Consider the following 22,984-nt stretch of genomic DNA (forward strand, 5'->3'; position numbering starts at 1 on the left):
TTTGACAAGCTGAAGCTAATCTAATGCTGGTGATTTATGTATTTCATTGACTCCAAACAACTCAGCACAATATTTCTATTTTCAGAAGGGTCCCTCTCTGTCTCCCTGCCATCGTGAGCCTCCCTGCCTGCAGCAGCCGGTGCAGATGCTCCAGACCCCCAGCACTGCTGCTGGCAGGAATGGGCACCCAGGAGGGCTTAGTAATAAGGATGGCAATGATGCATTTCACTCCGGCATTGAGCGTTTTTAAAGAGGGCTGCTTTCCACAGCTACTATATTTTTAAAATAAATATTTGGAAAAAAAAAAAATCCCAAAAAAAAGAGCCTAGAAGGATGTGGTGCCCTGAGCAGGTGGCTGGGATTGGGGATGGCCGAGCTGGGGTCTCCTCTGCTGGCATGGGTGGTGCTGATGGGCTCAACCGGCCACGAGCAGCAGGGTGGGAGGTGAGGGCCAGACAGATAATAAAAGCCCCATGAGAGCAATGGCTTCTGGTGGTCTCTTTCCTGCCAGTGTGGGGAGGGATGGGGGCAGCTCCCATGCAACCCAAATCACTTGTCTCCTCCTCTATCCATCTCCCCCGGACCACCAAGTGCTGTCACAAGGTGCTGTGCCCTGAAGTCATTGAGTGGTGAGTGCAAAGAGGAAATAAATAATTTTTCCAGCTGAAATGCTGCCCTGGGGCTGGGTGCCTCGCAGCTGCCTGAGCCTGGGGGGAGGCACAAAGAGACAAGCAGAAAACTTGCATCTCAAACATGCTGAAGTGGGATATTTTTGCTTTTTCTAAACCAAACATTTCATATTGAGGAGATGGAATAAAATGCCTGGTGCTGTTTACATTTCTCTTCCATATTTTCACTTGGCTCTGCTCATTGAATTTGACCTAAATCCACAAGTCATTTTTGTTTCCATCTTTTCAGCGCATCATGATCTGTCCAAAACACTTCAACCAGCCCTTATCAAGACTTCCAAATTTAGGACCAGACTATCACAGTCCTGCTTGGCCTCCCTGTCACCCAGGGATGACTCTAGTGGTAAGAAATCCACTGAGAAATAAAATTATATCTTTGCCAATAATAGTGAGATTGCAATAGATTTAGCCAACTGGAAAAGTTTCTTCCCTGTTTTCCTCAGAGAACATGAGAGGAAGAGGGTAGGTGATTTAAAAGGTATTAGCAGAAATTAATTAAATTGCTAAATTATTCTGGAATACCTGTGGAACTACATATTACATCTCTACTGATTCCATTAAAATACATGCGATTAGCATTGGTGCAATTAACTCCCTAGTATCTAATAGCATTCTGCTGCTCTTTAGGTCATTAATTTATGAGCTTTTGTTTTATAGCTCGTCCCCAGAACTGAGCAGAGGAAAACCCTCAGGAAAAATCTCTGGCATGGTGCTGTGCAGCCCTTGTCTGGGATGTGCCAGCTCAGGCAGTGCCCAACGTTAGGCTCCACCCTGATACAGTGGTGTTTTATCCTGGGGATAAAATCAGTTATGTGGGGGGTTACTGTGACAGGTCTCTGTGTGTATTTTTGTTCTGTCTCACCCTGATAGCTAGCTCTGCATCCATGCCTTATAGTGGAATAATATATTACTATATATTATTATTATATATTCCAATTATATTTGAATAATATATATTATAATAATATATTCCAATATATTATTCCTTGAGCCTGATCTATTGCTAAGGTTGCTTGGGGGGATGTCTGACAGTGCCCCCTGAGTGGAGCCTGTGTGGAAAGGGAATAGTGCTTTATCCTCCTTGTGCCGTAACCTCCAGGAAGGCTTAGGAGTCCCCTCAAGATTTTCCCTGGGGTTGCAAGACCCTGCTTTCCATTGCTGACATGGGGTTGTTGTCTTTGTGGAGAGGGGTGTCCCTGGGGAAGGGCTGCCTTAGAAGCAGAAGTGAGAGCAGAGGTCCTGGAGGTGATGCTCACCTGGGATGCTGTGCATGGCATTGTTCCCATAAAGGCACCTGAGCTCACAGGTGCTCAAAGCCCATGAGCTCTGTGGTGAGGGGAGGGAGAAGAGGCTTTTGTCATCTTCTGCTGTTCAGCGTCCCCAGGGGCTCTGTGCATCGTGTTCTTACTCAGCAACACAACACTTTCTTTTCAAAGCCTTCTTGGAAGGAAGAGTCCCAAGCTGGCCCCTCCACAGCAGCTGCTGGAGGAAGGATGGGAACCAGGAGAGAGGCAAGCTAGTTGGGAAAGGCAGCATGGAAATTATCTCTGAGCAGGGGGGAGAGTCAGAGCAGCCAGAAAAGACCTCAGAGACGTGGAGAGAGCACAGGAGTGGCAGCAGTGCAACTGTTCCCTACCCGGGGTTTTCTGAGGGTGATTCCTCCCTGAAATCCACCCCTGCCAGAAGAGAAAAGACCTCTGGAAGCCGAGGGACCAGCAGGAGGGATGGCACGGTGGCTGGGCAGGGTGACTGGCTCCCAGCCTGGCTGGTTGTTAGGGGAAGGTGATATTTTGCCATGGGCAATGAGAACTAAAGGAAACAATTAAAACTAAATAGGCTGGAACCAAGCAATTTTTCAGCTTTCCACTGAGAAGGTGTGTTGGCAAAGGAGCTCCTTTGTGAAAAACGAAATCCTCCTGGCAAGCTATAGAATCCCACCTGCTGAAGCAAAAGCAGAAAAATAATAATGCAGAAGGGATGCAAATTCCCAGCCCTCCAGTGGAAAATCCAAGGGGGCAGGATCCCTCGCTGCCATTTGAAAACAGCCCATGAGTACAAGGGAGCCCTTAGTGGGGGGAGGCCAGTGGTGCTTTGGGGGCCCAAATGGTGCTCTCCTACCTGTCACTGACTCACTGGGTAGTGCTGAAGCTGCACATCCTTCCAAGCCAAGTGACAACTCCTGAAGGAGCCAGGTCCACCCCGTAGCTTGCAGTGGACACTGAGCGCTGGCAACCTTTGGAGATTCAAAACTCAAGCCTGTCTGAGCCTTCCTGTTGGACTGCTCTCAAAGGTCAGCAAATTGTCTCAGTCCTGCACAGTGACAGATGATCCCTGGGCAGTGGCAGTGGGCTGCACTGTACCCATTCACGTCCCAACCATTGCAGAACTGCAAAACAAGAGCTCACAAGTAAGTGGAGCAAAGCAAGCCATGCAGGCTGTTGTGACACATCAAGCCCAGACAAATCCAGCTGGGTTCTGTCCCCCTGTCCAACATTTGGACAAAGAGGCAGCAATGGGCTTGTACTGCTGCAAGCCTGACACCATCTGTGAGAAGAGCCTGGACCCAGCTCTTGTGTCCCAACAGCCTCATGGTACCTGCATTACCTCCTCACTGCCTCAGGCTGAATAACAAGATATTTTATCCTCCTGGGAGCTCACATCCAGCCCACAGCAGCCCAAGCCCCTTGATGCTGCCCTGACCTGTGTGCTGGCCTGCTCCACAAGCCAAGGGTGCCAAGTGGGGCTCGAGCTCTAGCTTTCCTGGGGTACTGGCAGCTCTCACATGTCCTGCTTGTCCTCTGAAAGTCTCCTTTTGGCAGATGAAAATATCTGATGCTGCAGCCCCGTGCAAGACTGGAGGAGGGTGCCAGGCACTGAGCCAAAAGCACCCTACAGTCCTGCAGCCAGATTCTCCACGTGGGCCTGGCACTGGTGACTTTGCAGGGCCTGAAAGTGCGTGGGAGAGTTTTGGAGAAGAAATACACCCCCCAGGGCGATGCAGCACAAGGATGGCCCTGCAAGGCTCTCTGCAGGGCAAGACTTTGCAAACCACACATCAAGAGCAGGGTGCCTTGGGACAGGCTGCTCTCCCAGCCCAACATCTGCTTCTGTTTCCTAAAGTTTAATTACCACTCCCACCCTGGAACTTCCAGAGCCCAGGCTCCACTGAAGACCCGGGGCACAGCTGCTCACGGGTGCCAGGGGAGCAGTTAGGGGAGCAGTTAGAGCCCTAACCCCAGACAAACACTGCAGGTACCTGAGAGCATCACCTTCTAAAGCAGCCCCAGGAAAGAGTGGGGGACAGAGGCTACCTTACCTACAGGAAACCCCAGCAAGGCACAGGGAAATGCTGTCCCATGGGCGGTGGAGCAGGGGGATACTTTGCCTCCTAACCTGCACTGCTCTGCTTCCCCCCTCAAGCGCACTTTGTGCTTGTGTGCACAGCCCAGCTGCAGGAGCACCACACTGAAGGGATCAAGGCTGTCAGGTTGTGTTTCACTGGGCAGGGCAGAGAGGCTCTCCATTCCCCCTCGTGAAACTCATATGCTCTCCCCATGGGATGCCGTGCATCCTGGTGCCACCTGGTGCAGCTCCATGCACTGTCACCTCAAACCATATATAAATAAGTAATTTTTTTGTCTTTTGTTCACTCTGGGTTTATTTGTTGAGCAGAGAGAGACTGAATAGTAACTGCTTTCCTCGTGCCTGCCCCAGATTTGCTGCACTTTTTTATTTCAGGCCAATGCTGCAATAGAAAACAAAGGGCAAGTGTCCAGAGCACATTGACAGCAATTCCCATCCTCCTAAATTCCTCCTGTCCAGGCTCTCTGGCAAAAGTTAAAGTTTCTTATCAATTACAGTCCTAACTTTGAATGCCCTGGATTTTTCAGCTGTGTCTGGTTTTTAGGTCTGGCATCCTTGAAGGATAATATCCATTTAAGTTACTGATTTGGGCTTGCTCATTTAACTTCACCTTAATAAAGATTTTATGTGGTTTTGACATGTTCATGTCTCAAGTGTATTGACACTGCAGCCTGAAGAAGCATTATGACCATAATGGCTCAAGAAGCACTAAAAAAACCCTGGCAAGGTATATTGATTGCCCTCTTTTATAGCTGCTGGAAGACATAGACCAGTCATAGGAAAGAGCGAGTACTGTAGATTGTTTTTATGTGAGCTCTGCTGATGTTACAGCAAAAGCCATTTGCAAAAAAATTTCTTGCAAGTTCTTCATCAGGATGTGAAGCAGCAGCAGTCCTCTTGCTGGGATGCTGTCAGGAGGGCGATTTTGAAGGAAAACTGCTGCACATAGTACTGAAGTCACCTCCAAGGATCGAAGTGTAAATAAAAAAATAAGGGATGAAAATGCCCAGATCCTTCCCAGTGGTGTATCCCAGAGGAAAAGCCCACATGCCTCACTGGGGACTTGCTGTAACATGGGAAATGATAAATAATCTGCCAAAATCCATCCTTACAGCTGTGGGTTTCCCGCTTGACTCTTCCCAGATAATGCACCCCAGTGTCTGTGCAGAAACACAAACACATTATGGGCATGGTACACTAAGAGCAACAGAGATTAAAATTAGTAGAATGATCCATTGGCAGGGTAGGAATGCGCCTGAGATGGGAGAGGAGCGTAATTATTGCCTCATGACTAGTATTTGCATACAGAGATGCACCCCAGAGGCCCCTGCACAGCCACCTGCCCAATTGCTAATGGGGGGAAGATTTTTTTAAAAGACATTTTACTGATTGCAACCCATTTCCTCCAACCCAAGCAAGGGTGCCTTCTGTTCAAAGAAGCCACGCACTGAGGTAAAAAACCAGCTGTGGCAAAAAACCAGCTGTGGCAAACCAGCAGCCTCTCTGTCTGTGTGGCTACATGGTATTTTGCTGGGTGATGCCAGTGAGGGCTCTGGCCTCTGCACCAGCCCAGCACGCAGGTGCAGGAAGCAGCGCCGGGCTCCTGCTTGGCTTTTGGGTAGGGCAGAGGGAAGGAGCAAGAAGCTTCCTTCTGTCCCAAGAACCAAGTCAAGAAGACCCTTGTAATGAGGTGCCTGGCACAGACTGAGGTCCAAGGAAGGACCTTCCTTCTCCACCCTTGAAGCATAATGAGGCAGAAGACATACTGCCTCACCAAATCAACATTTCATGCCATAAGGCCAGCAGAAGCAAGGTCTCCAGGGTGCTATAGCCACAAATCCATTTCCTAGTGCCTTTACATCGCTACAGGTGAGTGATCACTCTTGCCTTGCTCTCCAGGGCTCCCCTGCTTCTTCAAATCTGCCATGAAATAACAAGCCATCACTCGCAGGACCTTGCGGGGCTGAGGATGCTGAGAACCAGAGTTCAGCACCTTGAACTGCCACCAAGCACATTCTCCTGCACCCCAGGTGGGCCATGCCAGCAGGCATTTAATAACCCAGCATGTCATCTCCCAGGGCTCTGCACATGAATCCTGCTCTGTCCAGCAGAATAAATACCTTGAGCAGAAAAAGGCACTGTTTCCTTTTTCTTCACTAGCGCCAGGGAGAACTTAGTATTCAAAAACTGTTTTCAGATGTTTCACTTCACAGCTGGTGAATGATCTCAGAGAACTCAATAAACCTCTTTGTAAGACATTATCTCTCATTAATCTCTTCAGTGAGGCTGGCACCTGGAATTGCATAAATCTTTACCTGCACATAGTAGGAGACAGGGCAATGGGCCATCATCAGAAAGCGTGTTATACTGGGAGAGTCCCCAAAGCCAAATAAAGAGGAAATCCTCATAACATTTTCCTCCTGATCTCCTGGCAAGGGGACATCAGCATTTGGAGGAGATGGCTCCTTGGTGGAAGGGCTTTTAGCAGGAGAAAGGGCAGCACAGGGGCCTCCAGCGGTCTGCAGGTGCTTTGGGGGAACATCTTTTTCATCAGACATCTCAGGAAATGACAAAAGCTTTAAATGTTACTGCCTGCTCAGGAGCAAACTGCTCCACAAGGACTGCCAGCTTGCAGATCCCTGCCTCATCCCGTCTCGCTGCTTTGGAGAGCGCGCGGTTTCCGTCTCATCCTTCTCTGCAGCAGTAACTGGGCTAGGTGTGCTGGAGCACACCAGGCACCTCCAGCACATATAATCACAGTCCTACGCGCCTCACAGCTACCAAACCCATCTCCTCAAGGCAGGGCAGCTCTGGAAAATGGTTTGTTTGGAAGGGAGAAAGATGATTTAGCAAGTCTCTAACAGCTTGCTGTAGAAATAGCATCCAGAGATTTCTCCCTTGCAGGGGATTTTGAAGTATATTTCGGCATCCTTTTTTTGGTACAACAGATGGCAGGGAGACACGGTGGCCTGGAATATTAATGCTTCCTCCAGCATCCATTTCCTCAGAGCAACTGGCATCTCCATGCTCTTGGTGAGCATCATGCAGCCTCATTTTATCTGTCAGGGCCACGCTCTTCCCATGTCAGCTAGGAATAAAATGTGTGGCTCTATCTGCAGTGGCCCCCTTGGAGATGGGGCATTTTGCATCAGGAAAGCTACAGGGCAAAGGCTGGGGCTGGGAAGAAGGGACATGCTTGTGGCAGGCGTACCACACACTTTGCCTAAATAGGAAAATAAGGAAAAAATAAAAATACACTGAAGCAAATCTGTTCTGTGACCATAACCACGAGGTTGTGCTGGAAACAGTGTTCAGCCTGTATTTTAAGTCATCTTTTATTGGTGCCTAATATCCCATGACCACTGTCCAGTGAGGAGCAATTAAGCATTTCCTTAGATAAAATGTATGCCTTCAAGCAATAACTTGGCAAAGGATCTCCCACCATGATGTTAAGACATGATTTTGTACTACAGAAATAAGTGTGTCACAAAAATCTCTCTAATCCCATGTAATGGCTGCCCTCTCCTCATTCCTGGCAATTCACAGCATGGAGACCAATTCCCTGCGTGTTGGAGCTGGGAAACATTCTATGACTCCACTTCCCAGCTCACTGAGTTAATCCTGCCATGGTCCTTCAGACATCTCCACCTGACAGGTTGTGGTAAAGGACTGTGAGCCTTTCAGAAAGGATGAAATTATACAGCTTGAAAGTTTAATAATATGAGCCCTGGCAATCACGCAGACAAATTTAATGGTGACCACTTACAGACTTGCTGGCTGAACTGTAATATTTGACGAGGCTGCTGAATAATACACCAGTCTTTCTCAGACCCAGGGAGGACTTTAAAAGTCAGTGGGACAGAGATCAGCGTCTCAGCCTTCTCTAGCTCTGTGTAGGGAGGAGCTGGCATGGTGCACCCATGAGTCTTACACGTTGCCAACACAAAACTGTCAACAGGCCAGGTGTTTTCTGCTGGGAAGGCAGTGCCATCAAGCTGGTGTACCCTGCAGCCTGTGCCATCCCTGCTTTGGGCTGCTGGGAATTCTGAGCATTGCTTCCCTGGCTGGATCTGCCTGGCACGTTCCTCTCTCTTTTACCTCACACCTCTATCAGGCACTTTCCAGGGGCTGTGCCTGATGGAATTCTTCCTTTATTTTTTTTTTTAAAAAGTAGTACTTTAAGTGCAAAGAACACAAGTGCTATGGGGCGCTGGATTTAAAAGGTGGTGTTTGCTCATAGCAGCTGTGTCTGTGCCATCCTAACACATACTCCTTGGGTTTTTTTGTATTAACAAGAGCAATACGATGTTCAGGGCACATTGACTTGCAAGGGAAGGGATGTGCTTTGATGGATGGCTGGCACTGATCTTCTTCCATGGGTACATATGGGATGCTGGAAAGGTTGCCAATGCCCACAGTCATCTGGATCCTTGTGGAGACATCAGCAGAGGTGCTTTGGATGCCCTGGCTGCAGCAGATCTCTTTGCTTCCAAACCAAACCTTTCTAAGGGGTGTACCCTGGGCATTTGCTTTTGTCAGGATCAAGCTTACAACAGGTTTCTGCTTCTTTCTCTTTTTCCCGGACATCCCATTGAACACCACTCAATGGCTCACATCAGATTTCCAGTCTGTCCTTGGAAGAAATCCTGCCCTTGCCCTGCTTAAGCCTTACCATGGTGACAATTTAATCCCTCCTTTCCTGGGTTGAGCATCCTGCCACACCCATCTCCTTCAGCCTCAGCCTTTGCAGACACATGCCCATGAGCAGGACAGCCCAGGAGGGGTGGAATGCAATCCAGCACAGTTCTCAGGAGCATAGGAGCAAGTTTGGTATTTAATGTGCTGTAGCACTAAGAAGGATTTAGCAGAGCATCTATCTGTAACTGTCAGTGCCTAAAGGACAATTAAATATGTCATTTCACTTGTTTCTGAAGGACTTGTACTATGTTAATAAGCATCTCAGGAAAGAAAAGCTCTCTGCAAAGCATTAGCTTTGAGATCCAAAAGCAGTCCTATAAATACACAATATCAAGTTTGATTGACGCAGCAAATACCCGTAAACTGTGCTGATTGACACTAATTAATCTGACAGCCTTTAATTGCTTCTGATCGTGTCCTACATCACTCTGATTTAATAAATTAGTCCCATGTAAAAAAATCAATGCAGCAGGGGGGTGGTTTGAGATCTCAGCAGGGCCTGGGACTTCACACTCACTGCCTTCATTAACAGAGCACGGACACATCAAAGGGGACAAAGGGATATCAAGAAGCAGGGGTGAGTAGGCAGAGAAGAAGACTTTCAGCCTGTTAGAACAAACCCCTTCTGCTCAAGGTAGGTTTTCTTTAGAGCAATTGAAATCCTAGAAGAAGGGGAGAGCAAGGTGAGGCCAAGCCTTGGTCCTGGGGACAGCCCAGCTGGGGCTCTGTGCTACACTCACATTGCCTCTTCCCTGCCCTCCTTTTGATGCCTAAAAGCCAGAGCTGAGGAGTTATGTGAAAAATACAGTTCCCATGGCAGCCAGCAGCAACTCCCAGACCGATAAAAGCCAGGATATGGTCACATTCTATTAGTCTGATGATATCATTCATAAGTTGACTTAGAACTGCTGACCATCTAATTAAAAGGGAGCTGCTTGCGAAAAGCGCAAGAGCAGAAAAAGGCAGAGAGGATCATTGCCATGAGCCTCGTGCCTGTGCAGCTGTCTTTTTGGTGAATGGCTTTTTATTTCCCGTTTCACATTGGAGCTAATTTCATCCATCACCAGACCCAATGTGACTCATGCCCCCAGCAAGAGAGTGATGCAGTAAATAAGCACCAAGAGGGAGGCGAAAGCACCAATCTCTAGTGCCAGCGTCATCTGGAGCTCCTCCTTTCCTTAATTACACTCTTCTGTCTGCTGGGTTTTTCAGGGGCTCATGTTTCTGCAATGTCAGGGAAAGGCAGGCAGTGGAAACACAGAATCCAGCCCAAATCCTCCTTCTCTTCCTCACTGTAAGCAGGCAAGAAAAAGAGAAGCACAGGGCTGGCTCTACATCATGTGTTAAAAGGGTCCAGCTGGAGGCACAGGAGAGGCCATGGATTTCTCAGAGATATATGTCTTCTTGGCAAACTATCAAATAAAACACTTCATTTCCTCTCACAGCGGCAATGTCAGAATTCCCCAGAATGCCCCCGAATTAAAAAAGGAGTACTTCTGTACACAAAGAAGTACTGTGTCCTGTTTTCCACCTGTGGGCTGCATTCTTGAGGCAATTCTTGGCTGCTGGAGCAGTCTGGATGCTGTGTTTTCTCCCTGAACTACGACAAACAGAGACAGGATCAGTTGGTGGGCTGATAAATAGTCCCCCAGTCTCCCAGGCTAAGGTTGGTCTCCTCTACTGAAGCTGACAAGGAGCTAAAACATATCTGGGAGCTCTCCGTAGTTCATTTTACTTGGGAAGATAGATGATGATCTCCAGTATTTCACATCAGGGCTCTGCAGAGCTTTGTCAGCATGGAACAATCCAGCTGGTCTACTATGAAAGTTATCCTGAGCAGGAGGATTGTTTCTTTCAAGGGAAACTAAGTGCCAGAGCTGGAGAGGTGTTGGAAAACCTGTAGAGGATGTCGGTCATGCTGAGGAAGGAAATGCAGAGAGACAGGTCTCTGGCATCTCACAGCCTGACAGAGTTGCTGCTGCCTTGCCTTCCTTGAGAGGGGAAGGAGGGATGGTAGGCTTTGGAGCCTGCTCAGGTCCCACCACCTGCCACTGGTGCTGTGGGGTGCTTGTGAGACTGGGAGCATCACGAGGGCTGCCAAGGGCACACAGGCTCCTGAGATATTTAGGTGCTCCTGAAAGATCTGTCCTCTGTCCCTGGACAAAGGCACTGAAAGGCTTCCACTCTGGAGAATCCGGAGCTGCTGCAGCTGGCTGAGCTCCCCAGGGAACTCTTGATGCTGCAGCACCAGCAAAGACCTCCTGTCCCTGCTCCTACCTGCCAGCTAACAGGAAAACCCCTCTGGCCCTGCAACAGCCAGCAGTATTCACTGCACAGTCTGCTATCCCAGAGTACCCCTGAGGGTTTGCAAAGGACCTGGCAAGATCAGGGAATATGAGCTGTTGCTTTCCTTAAAGACTTGTTAGCTGCAGCACTCTTCAGGGAGAAAACTGGGCAGAAATCTCTGAGGAGAGAGGCAGCTTGCACAAGCTTCGGGTGCATACAGAAGAGGGGTGTTCATGCTGCAGGGAGCCAGCAAAAGCCCCTAGTACAGGGACCCACACAGGCCTATCCCTGCAGATTGGGTACAAGCTCTTCCTTGCTCACCCCCAGGCTTCCATGTTCCTTTCTCCCATCCCAGGAATGAGGGATTTTCTCTGAGCTGGGCTTTCCCCATCTAAATTATGGAGTGCAGCATCCTGCTGTCTGTCCTTCAAGTGATCACCAACATCTCACAGCATCACATCCCTGCTGCTCCTGCTGCATCTACCCTTACATGTGAGATTTTTCTGGGCCATCAACGCTTGCAGGGCTGGCCAGCAGTCCTCATTTGGAGAGGGGAGACATGCTTGCCTTTCAGATCATGAAAATAGAGCTCTGAAATTTTATCTGCTTTATTCCACAGGCAGCCTCCAGCACACTGGTGTTCACACAGAGGGCCAAGTTGTCTGTTCTCACAGTACATTTGCTGTGCTCATCATGGGCTCTCACCTCTCCTCGTGAGCACCAGCATCTCCCTGATGAATGCAGAGTCTGCTCCTCAAAAGTCCAGCTGCAAGCCCAGAGTGCTCAGTCTCCAGGCTTCACAAAGTGCAGTTTTTCTAGGTACTAAATCTTAATCTTGCAGGCTTTACAGCTACCTGAAATTCAAGGCACGATGAGCCTCTCCCTATTGGAAAGATGCTACCGGCAGTCTCTGGCTTGTCCTCTGCCATGGAGCTCAGAGACCAGCTCCCAGAAGCGCTGCATAGTCCCTGGTGCAGGGGCCCTTCCCAGCTCTCTGGGCTTGTACTTCTCACCCTAAACTCAGAACCCTGATGTTGCATTAAAATTCTTCTTCATTTAACATTCCATCCGATCCATATAGGTGTTGAGACACAGAGTCACCTTTCCATTTAATTTGAGGCCAATACCAGCTTCCCAACGCAGCTATTCATTCCCTCTGCAAAACACCCCCTTCCTGGGCTCTCAGCATCATGCTGCCATTCTCCTGCCTGGGAAGTAGTGTCACATTACCTCCCAAGAAAGCCATCTGTGTCAGACTGACTGGGCTGTCTGTCACTCACAGCTCGGACAGGCTGCAATCAGTGAGTGGGTTGCATTCTCCAAACCCTCTGCTTTTGCACTCCACCTCTGCTGACTTCATCCTGCCACTTTCAGGGGACACGCTGAGATCCTGAGTCATACCAAGGAGGAGGTTACAAACCCTGAGAACTATTTCAGCTCCATCTCTGGAGCTTTGTGGCAGATCTGCCAGTGGGGCATGGACCCCATATGGGGTTTTGCAGCTTCGGGCTGGTCTCTGCTGCTACAGCCCCCCATCAAACGCTGTCATGAGTAGAACAGTCAATAATTGGCATTGATGAGCTGATGACAAAGACTCTTATTCCATGTTAACATACACAACTGGGGTGCAGGAAAATTAAGCAAACTCATGAAGCAGATGCCAAATTTTCTCCAAATGGGATTTCTTTCCAGAGCTGTCAGTCACTTTTCAAATTATTTTCCCTAGCTGGGGATGATGAAGGAAGACATCTGGGATAAAGGTGCCTTCTGCTGCTGTCACGCAGGCTGGCTATGTGACAGCCTCTCCACCTGACATGCCTGAAGAATCAGTTCAGTTCTCTGTAAAAGCAGTTTCACAGCTATGTCCCTAGGAGACAAGAATGACAGGCTAGAAGGAGGGAGTAGCCATGGCAGGATGAATGCCAGCAACGGGCAGAGCAGCTTGCAAAGCATGTGAGAGCACCCTGGCCAGTGGTCCATATGCTTTACTGGAAAAGTATTTCCAGTCTGTAGGTTTAAATGAAAAACCAAGCCTCTCAAACCCTGCATGTTGGGGGATTTTTTTCCATGTAGATACAAGCTTGATTGATAAAAGTAACTGTTTTGACATTACACATGAGCATCTGCCATGGTATCACTCCTCATCAAGATTAATACACGAGGCATGAATGTGTGCAGTTTATAGTCTGAAAATAGACTCATAAATCCCAAAATACTTGGGAATCCACAAGCTTTACCGATTGTGGGTAAGTCCATGGCACCTCACAGATACCAGTCTTCTCCTGCATTATTTTCTTATTGAAATAATTCAAAGTGAGGCGTAATGTGATTTTAAATAAAAAAGGGGCGGGCTGGGAGCTGCTCTCTGGAGCTCCACATTTATTCTCCCCTCGAGCTGCTGCCTGCAGCATCCATTTCTCAGTGGGATGCTGCAGAAGGACAGAGAGCAGGTCGGGCCATGCTGCAGGGCAATTCTCTTCCCCTAAACCCTGTCTCCCTTTCAGCCTGGAGGGCTCTCATATGGCCTCTGCAGTGCAAATCAAAGCAACCACATCAAAGGAGAAAACAGTGGGGGGAGAAAGGAGCCTTCGTAGGCCGCTGGGCATGGATCCAAAGAGAATCTATTTTCTATCACTTTCTCCTGCCCATCACGCTGGGTTCTTCCTGCCCCAGGCACAAAGCGAGTGAGGGCAACCTCTGCCACCACAGATCCAGCAAAGCAGGAGAGCAAGAGATGTCTCCCAGGGCCAAGGACAAGTGAGGAGTTAATCCCACAAAAATAAGAGACCTCTGAGCTTCCTTCCTCTGTGTCAGAGAGTGAAGGCATTGGGCAGCTGCGGTGCTCCTGCCTACTTGAGCAATATTATTGCAAAGGAACACAGCTGCTTTGTCTATTCAGTACTTATGACCCTTTTTCTTTGTTAATGCTCAAAAATATCAGCTTATTGTGACGTTGGTGAAAAGGAAATGCACCACATCTAAGAGCAAAAAAACAGGGAAGAAATTTTCCTGCCATTTGCAAAAGCTCCTTTTATTGTAAGTACAATAATTGTACAGACTTCCAGCCTGCAGATAATTTGCAGAGGACAAGGTGCTCTCAGTAAGGATAAAAACTCATCTAAAATAAACCTCCATTGCGGGAAAAATATTTAATTTGGATTTGGGTCAGGGTTTCAAGCTCATGCTAAGTGCCTTTGCAAAGTGCAGTCCATGCACATGGTACCACCTTTCTGATGAGCACAGTGAATGGGTTGTGAATGTCTGAATCTCAAGGGTTCAAAGGAATTTACAGTTTTCACCATCAGAATATTTCCTGAATATTTTTCAGCTCAAATATACAAGTTCTTTTTAAAAGCTTGATCTCTTAGAGTACAAGGCCACTGTGCTAAGTCCCTGTGATTTCTTTCTGAACGTCCACCATGCTGGGGCATCCTGGGGTCCATACCTGAAAATATGTCTGGGGATGAAAATTGGCAGTGCATTTATGGAGAAGGCAGTTCACAAGCTTCTGGTGCTTCAGAAGATGGAGACCATGCAGTCTGACGATGTCAACCCTGGGGCAAAGGCATCTGGAAGCTGGTCTGCATGCCAGGTGCTTGCTGGGCCAGCCTGGGCAATCCCATACTCACTGTCTGCACATGGACCATGGTGGGTGATGTGGTCCTCAACAAGCTTGGGCTGGCAGAAAGTCCCTTGGGTGCAGAGCTGTGTCTCCTGGCTCAGAGAGAAAAGCCAACGGAAAAGTCATCTGCTGCAGCCAGGAAAGGCCTGCGTTGTGTCAGCTGTAATGTGATAGAAACAGGCAGGGTCACTTCTTCACAGCTCTGTTTCATATAGAGATTTTTTTTAAGGAATGAACAGGCATTCATTCAGCATCCTGACACCAGAGCATGTACCAGGGTGACCACGGGCCGGGTCCTGCTGTGGGTAGGAAGTTCCCCTTGTGTGCTGCTCACCTTACATCCTCTGCTGCTCACCTGCCACCTGCCAACACCATTCCTGATTTCCCCATGGCCCCCATCAGCCAGCAGCTCTCTCCTTCCCTCTCCTGCTCCCAAATCAATGTGAAGCGGAAAGCAGCAGGAAAGATTTCCATTTGAACGCTTCGAGGCTGATTACACTGGAAAAGCAACTGGGAATAGGGGAAACATAATCACAGGTAGCAGCATGAGCATCATTAAATCAGGCTCTGAAAAAGCAGCCTGTCCCAAAAGACTTAGTTTCTTTTAATTCCTGCTTTTTGCTGGGCTGCTGATGTATTTATAGCACCTTGTTTGGTATTAAAATCTCTGCTCAGTTCAAGCAGATGCTGTCCACAGAGCAGCAGCTGGACTTGGCACCTAGTTGCTCAGAGATTAACGGCATCCTGTCACAGGTGTCACCTCACCAGCCCTCACAGACAGGGCTCAGCCCTCACTGCTCCACAGAGGGGATGATGCCTCAGAACTTCTGACCGGTGCTGTTAGTTTGTTAATGTGTACCCAACTGCGTAACAGGGAAGGGAAATTCTGTGGCAATGAGCTTTCGGGAGAACAAAGAAAGGGCTTTCTTCATTGTGGCAAGGAAAAGCCCTTACACACTGAAGTTGTCAAAAAGATGGCCTGAATTATTTAGGGGGAGCTCTGTGACACCTGCACAGAGTGCAGCAAACCACTGTATCTACAAGCTGTATGGCAAGCAGCTTCATTGGCATCTGACACCAAAGATCAGGAGAGGACCCAAAATAGCAGTGTTGTTTTTACAGCATTAATTATGGATGCTGCTCCAAGCATCCCCTGGCAGACACCCTCTGCTTTAAGCTATGCTGGTCTGTGAGCTACCCTACTACATTGGCTTGCTCCAGGGAAAGACAGACCCCATGAACAGGGGGAGGGGTACAAGGTCAGCACGGGGGGGGTCTTTGGTTAAGGCTGATGGGCCCAGTAGCTACCTGCATCTATTTTTCGGATGCGAGCAGGCTCATCCTTTTACAGGGATGCACCAGCATGACCAGATTACAGGAAAGCCTCTGGTCTGGAGTTAGGGTGGGTCCAGTTCACTTGAGTATTTTAGAACTTTCCTTTCTTTTATAAATGTATGCTAAGCCCTCAGCAGATAGGATCTCTCCTACTTCAGCATTTCCATGTAAGCTTAACTCTTGGTTTTACTGGAAGCTGCTGTTCTCTCAGAGTTGCCATAGTTACTGATGCATGCATTTCTGATTTCACAAGGTAATGACTGTCCCAACCTCTTGTTTGTGGAATAAACTCTGTAACACTGAAAGCCACATAAAATGAAATATTAAAGCTCTTATGGTTCAGGAAGCAGACATCATGAATCAGCGATTGGAATTAATTGCATTATCAAGCCTGGATGAAAATAATCCAAGCTGGACAGTCCCCAAAACAGATTTTGGGGTGATGCTCCAAATGTGAGGGGGGGATGGTGTTGTGGGGAGTGTCACCACCTCCCTGCACACCAACACTATCCAGGCAGTGGTTCCAGTTCGGTGCTTCATGAAATGATGGAGAGACCTGGCAGCCTGGCACCAGAGGGACAGGCACAGAAGCCATGCCCTAGAGCAGCCTGTCCTGAAGAGCAACATTTCTATGTGGGATACCATCCCTACTTCCAATGCTTTTTTCCTGCAGCGAAGGAAGAGGAGAAGTAGATGTCTCCTGGATAGCACTCAGAGTGGCAATGGCCATGGGGAGTGATACCTGGGCACAGGCAAAACGATGGACACGCAGCAATGCCCAGGTTCTCACCTCCCTCCCCCTGTGCACTTGCTAGCTTCCCAGGATTGGGCCATGAACATTGCCTGGGGACAGCAGCAAACTGTTTCAAAAGACTGTCTCTGCCCTTGTGATCCCCACAAGATGCTGTCCAGAGGCTCTCACTGCCCTCCAATTTTTGATAGGGCACATGAGAGCCCTGTAGTGCAATCACCACCCCAGGGGCTCTGTTTGGGGTTCAGAGATTGATGAGGAGGACAATGGGCTCCCCAGGGAGCATCTCCTGGGCACTGCAGCGTGGCTTTTGAGTGTCCTGGTGACTTTTGCAGCTCTGACTGTGCCATTGCTTGCCTGCCATCTGGAAGGGTGATGGTGAGACCCTATCACCCCTAGAGCTGCTCTCTCTGCCCATTCCCACACTGTGGCCATCCCCTGCCGACTGCCAGCAGTTCTCATATGTCCTGTGCTAGCACTGGTAGTCCCAAGCCTGATGGCCAATGGCTCTGTCCTTAGAGAGGTCACCGGGCAGCAAGGTGTCCCTGCCTATTAAGGGCAGTCTCATCACCTGAGGACACAGGGGGTGGTGAACAGCCAATGACAAGCAGAAGATGCCTTTCCCTTTGTCAGTGCTGGTGCAACTCATAACACACTTGGCTAGCTTGAGACGAAATTATAAGAACTGCATAATGAAATATTTAAATTTCCAGCAATGGGGTGGAAGTGCAGCATTGCTTGCTCTGCTGAGACCAAGCTCTGGTAAGAGCTGTCCTTTCCCCCAGGCACTGTGGGACCCACTGCCTTGTCCTGCATCACCCCCATGTCCCAAGCAGCAACAAGGGATCAGATTACCCAGCCGGGGCAGCTTCCGCTGAGTACCCACTGAGGTGGGCTGACAAATAAAATAGATTCGGATGGTCAAAATTGAAACAAACACAAATTCAAACTCAGGCCAAGCTGTGGGAGCAAAAGAAGTGTCCTGCCCTTGACCCTTGTGCTGGCTCTGCTTGCATGTGCCACCTGGGAGGCTGGGGCAGCGATGCCAACTCTATCTGCTGGACAAACACTCATTTTGATTGGCAGGACAGAGCCTGCCAGCCCCAGCTCTTGGGATGAAATCTTGGCCCAGAGACCAACATGGCAAATCCAAGTAACATTTCCAAAAGCTGGCCTGTCCCCTGGTGCACACGTCCTCCCTTGCGATCCCTTGGAAGCACAGCCATGCTTTGCCCAGGAGCAGTTTCCTGACTCAGTCCCATGGATGCAAGGTTATTTTTAACCCCCTCTTGGCTCTGGCACAAGCTGGCTTTGGCAGAAGGTTTTTGCAGTGTCACAATGCCAGGCTAAGCTGAGATACATCCCACAGGGAGGGACGGATTACCGGCAGCGAGACTCTCCGGCTGCAGCCGCACGCCTGCCATGTCAGGCAGGGGAGTGTCCCTCTGGGAGAGCAGGAATTCTGAGCCAAGATGTTCCCTCTCGCCCCCTCGTCTGCTGCTGGCCAGGCAGCCCACAGGAAATTGCAGCAGAGAGATTCCTCCCAAAGCTTTCCTCACCCAGTGACAGGCCAGAGACCACATGGAGATGATGCTGCACCACAGACACTGGACATTGGTGTGTCCACACCCTCCACTGGTGTTGTTAGGGCTGGAGCAGGCAAACCTGGTCTTTGGCCAAGGCAGCAGGGAAATCAGGGGTCCTTCTGGTGTGACTGGAACACTGGTCGGTGCAGTGAAGTGCAGTTGGGAAGATGTTCAGCCCAGAGCCATTCTCTCATACCAGTTGGGGTCCCAGGAGGATCTGAGGAGGCTTCATCTTTCTACCAAGTTGCTCTCTGGAGCTGGGCTAGCAGTTAGCCATACTCCAAGATGTGCTCACCTCAGCCTAGCTGCAGTCAGTCAATCCATGCCTCTCTCGGCAGGGTGCCCTTGTGCTCTCAGTGCTGTGAGGGGCAGACAATGAAACCACGGATAACCACAGTCCTTGGGGCACGAGGTCCCCCCCATTACACCTGGGGGGCTACAACTGCCAGGTCTCTCTGCCAGGCAGCCAGGAGGTTTCCTGCATGGCTTTCTCTGGCACTATGTCTCTCTGAAAAATAGGGTTGCAATAAGTTGAGATGAGGAGGACAGGATAGGATGGGACTGACAGACAGACAACTAATAGGTAGTGTGGGTATATTGATGCTGGTTTGTCACTTCTGCCAAGCTGTGTTCAAACTCTTTTTGTCCCACATCCTGCCTCCAAGGTAATTAGCTCTTCAAATGCCTTTGCACTAAAGAGTGATTTAAGGAGCTCAAGCTAAACAGGTAAAGAAGAAATCTGACTACAATATTTAAGCACCTGTCCATGGAGACGATATATGATATTAAACAGGTCTTTGCAGAAGATGATAAAGGCACCACAATGTCCAGCACTGAAAAACCAGCAAATTTTAAGCAGAAAATGCAATGAGCACTTTGAGTGTGGCTCAGCCCACCAAGTCTTGGTAATCTCCTAGACAGTCAGCTGCTGTTACAAGCAGAGTCTGGTCAGCCACTAATTATCAGTATGCTCTGTGGATGAGCAAGGAAAACCCCCTCACTCAGAGTTATGCAGGTGCTCAAATGAGAAAACATACACAAACCCCTCCATCCCAAATCTGCATGTAGGCACATAAGAGCTACCCTGAGCAGGGAGTGATGGAGGGACAGACCCTGGGAGAAAGCAAAAACTGCATGGAGCAGGAGGAAAACCTCTGAGTGAAGATGACACACGTAAGGAGAAAAAAAACTGTAGAAAGAAGTTGAGCAGTAGTCCTTTAAAAAGGCATAGGAAAGAGTGTGCTTCAGGCAGGCTTTCACGGTGTGCTCTGGCACGGGTGTATTCCCTACAAATACACTGAAGTAATGGCTTTACTTGTCTCTGCTGTGGGCACCAGCACATGATTTGACTTCTCCCATCATTGTCACTCCTGAATCTTCAGCTTCCCTCTGAATCACAGCTTTACTTTGTCTCTGTAAGTACAATAGAGGGAAGAAATTTATTCTAGTTTATATCCAGTTTAAATCCCTTCTCTTCCAGAGGAGATGTGTTTTGTGGGACAGCCCAAGCTACGTCTGGCATCTAGTTCTCCTGCCAACCACAGCCATGAGTCTTTGAACATTACAGGGAGTTTGCAGGTCTCTGATGTGGCCTGGCAGGGCCCTGGGATGGTGGTGAGCACCCAAAGCATGCAGACATATTTTCTGCTCCATGCCCCATGATGTTGCACGCCTGGCTATCTGCCCGGGCAGCTACTCAGTCCAGAGATTCCTCAGTAATTCTTGGAGTTGTTTACTTTACTCTCTGTTTGCTCTCTTATGTATTTGCATACATCCAATTTACAGTTCCTGTCATCTAGCTGTCTTGGTAATTGGGCAGCTGGTCTCAGAAATGCTGATTTACTGTACTGCTGATGACATAATGTGTGTTTGCGCTTGCAAGAGGGAGATGCAAAATCCCTCCCTCCTGAACTGAATTCCACTATTGATTTTTGTTCTACTGGAATGATATTTCCATGACCTGCTCTTCAATCAGCACATTTAATACACCAGCAATAATGTGCCTGTGCAGATGTTTCACCACGAACTGCGTTTCCTGCATGGGGCACGTGCATCTCCCTTTTCTTGGCACCCTTGCAAGGGAACAGGAGCAAGACTACAGCTAGGGGTGCAAACAGAAAATATCATTAACATGAAATGTTAATGGTTGGGTTGGGTTTTGCTCTGCCAACACCTGCCTGGGCTGGGAACAACTTTGCTACTGCCTTCGCAAAACTCAGAGAAACTATAGAATGGTTTGGGTTGAAAGGCACATTAAATATCATTTAGTTCCAATCCCCTGCCATGGGGAGGCACAACTTCCACTAGGCCCAGTACTCAGGGCTGCATTCAGCCTGGCCTTGAACACTTCCAGGGATGGGTCATCTCCCCATGCCCATTACCAGATCCAGCATAGTAGCCAAGAAAAGGGTTTTGCAGTGGTTTGCCCAGGCAGCTGCTTTCATCCCTGCTGACCTCTGTGCATGGACCTGTGCCAGTGCTGGCAGCAGTGCAGGTGCCCCAGCTGCCCAGACCACATTAGCATGGCTGAGTCAAGGAGGACAATGGCCAGGACAAGTGAAAATGGTAATGAACTGTTCCCATCCCTGCCAGCTCTCTCGAGCTTTTTACGTTTGGTTACCATCCAACCCAAAAAAAAGAGCAGTCTCTTAAGGGTGGCATTTGTCACATCCCAAAAGGACTTTCAAGCAGGGTCACCCTGGACCACTGCTGCAGCACAGCTTGATGCTGCCTTACTTTGGAGAAGGGCATGAACACGGTGTCCCTAAACCACCATCCACATCCCCCCTCAGCCCCCAGATGCACAGAAAAGGAAACAGCTACAGTACAGACTCGGTACAAATAAAAAGAGCAAGAAAGCAATTTTGCCTACATTCTTGCAGCCCAGCAAACATGATTACTTTTTTTCTTGTAGCTGGTGAACCCTGTATTTGCTTATTTCCTGCAGGAAAGACTTCTCCTTAAAAGCAGAAGTGAGAAAGGCTGGCGTTATGTTCATAGAGTGCTTCAGAGGATTGCACATCCCTGTGCAGCCTGGCACAGTGGAGAGCTCGTACCTGGGGGACACGGTGTCACTTTGCATCACCGGCTGTCTCAGGACATTCAGCAGCAGAGGGCAAGAAGATTTTAGAATTTCTGTGCAGTACTTATGTGCCTAAACTTACAGTGACACCCTTTGTATTCCAGAACAAAAAAATTGATTCACACATTTCCTTTAATATGCATTTTCGTGTAGCAGAAAACGGGCACAGAAGGATAATTTCAAGTGAGCAAATGATGAGGAGAACCTCACAAAAATGAAAGGCACTGGAAGGAGAACACAGGCAAACAGCAAGTTGAAACTGCCTGGAGGGGACTGGCAGCAGATCTCCACCTCTGTGATGGATGATATTAACTTTTCCACTAGTCCTTGAGTTGCTTTTATTTCCGTTGAACAGCAGGAACAAGCTTGGACCATGCCCTCTAGTTGTGCACACCTGGCACTTCCTTGAGCCCTCCATTTCCCACCCCAGGAGTGTAGTAGGAGGCAGTGGCAGTGGGGGCTTAGGGGGCTGGGAGCAGCCCCACACTGATGTGTCCCAATTCCAAACACCACACGGCCCATGGGCTCGAGCATATTAAAATACCAGTCTCTGCAATTTGCCCATTCTAATTTTCTCCTCTCTCTTAGTAACTGGTTCGTAGAGGTTATGTTAACATAGATTTAAATTCTCCAAAAAGCAAATTATTTATGAACCAATATACATTTCATATGATTCATAAACTTACTGTACAAAATTGGTTGATTTGAAATAATTAAGGTTAAGGATGTCCTCTTTGACTCTTCAATACTACTACTGGATGCACTGCATTTTCCCTGTCTGCTCTTGGTCTCTTTAGCACTTCAAATTACACATCCTCCATTGTTTTTTTTCCAAGATATCGCAAATTTAGCAGGCAATTAAAAATTGCTATGTAACAATAGCAGCAATAACAGTAATGACGGCAATAAACTGTGTTTGCAGCAGGAGGAGTAGAATGCTGAAGGGAGGGAGGTGATATAGCCCTGGCAGAGCAACCGTGGCACTCGCTTCTTGTCAAGCTCTGGGAATCAGGTTACTTACCAACCCTTTCATGTGCAAAAGAGGGGCATGGCAGCGGGACTCCTCTGCGGGAAAGCTCTGCATGCACCTTAAAACCTTCTCTGGTGCAGCAGCCCCTGACTTCAGCAAACATCTCCTCCAGAGATGTGGTGGACGCCCCATCCTGGAAACATTCAAGATCAGGGTGGACAGTGCTCTAGTTTCAGATGTCCCTGCTCATTCCAGGGAGATTGGACTAGGTGGCTTTTAAAGGTCCCTTCCAACCCAAACCTTTCCAGGAGTCTATGCCTTTCCCTAGCAGACATCCACGCTCAGCTGTAAGAGTTCCTTCTGCAGAGCTGTGAGGACAGTGGCTCCAAACCTTCTAAGGATTTCTCATTAAGGTAATTTTTATACCAGTGGGTTTTATTTTGTGGATGATACATTTAAATCAGCCACATTTACATTTACATTTAAATGATATATTTAATCAACCACAGCTTACTCACGTGTGAATATCCCCTAATGAGAAGCAGAACTCGCTTATCACTCCGAAATTTTAATGGGAAATAGAGAAAGAACTTTTCTATTGC

The sequence above is a fragment of the Manacus vitellinus genome, unplaced genomic scaffold (assembly GCF_001715985.3).
Source record: "Manacus vitellinus isolate BGI_N305 unplaced genomic scaffold, ASM171598v3 scaffold_44_pilon, whole genome shotgun sequence".
Taxonomy (NCBI): Eukaryota; Metazoa; Chordata; class Aves; order Passeriformes; family Pipridae; genus Manacus; species Manacus vitellinus.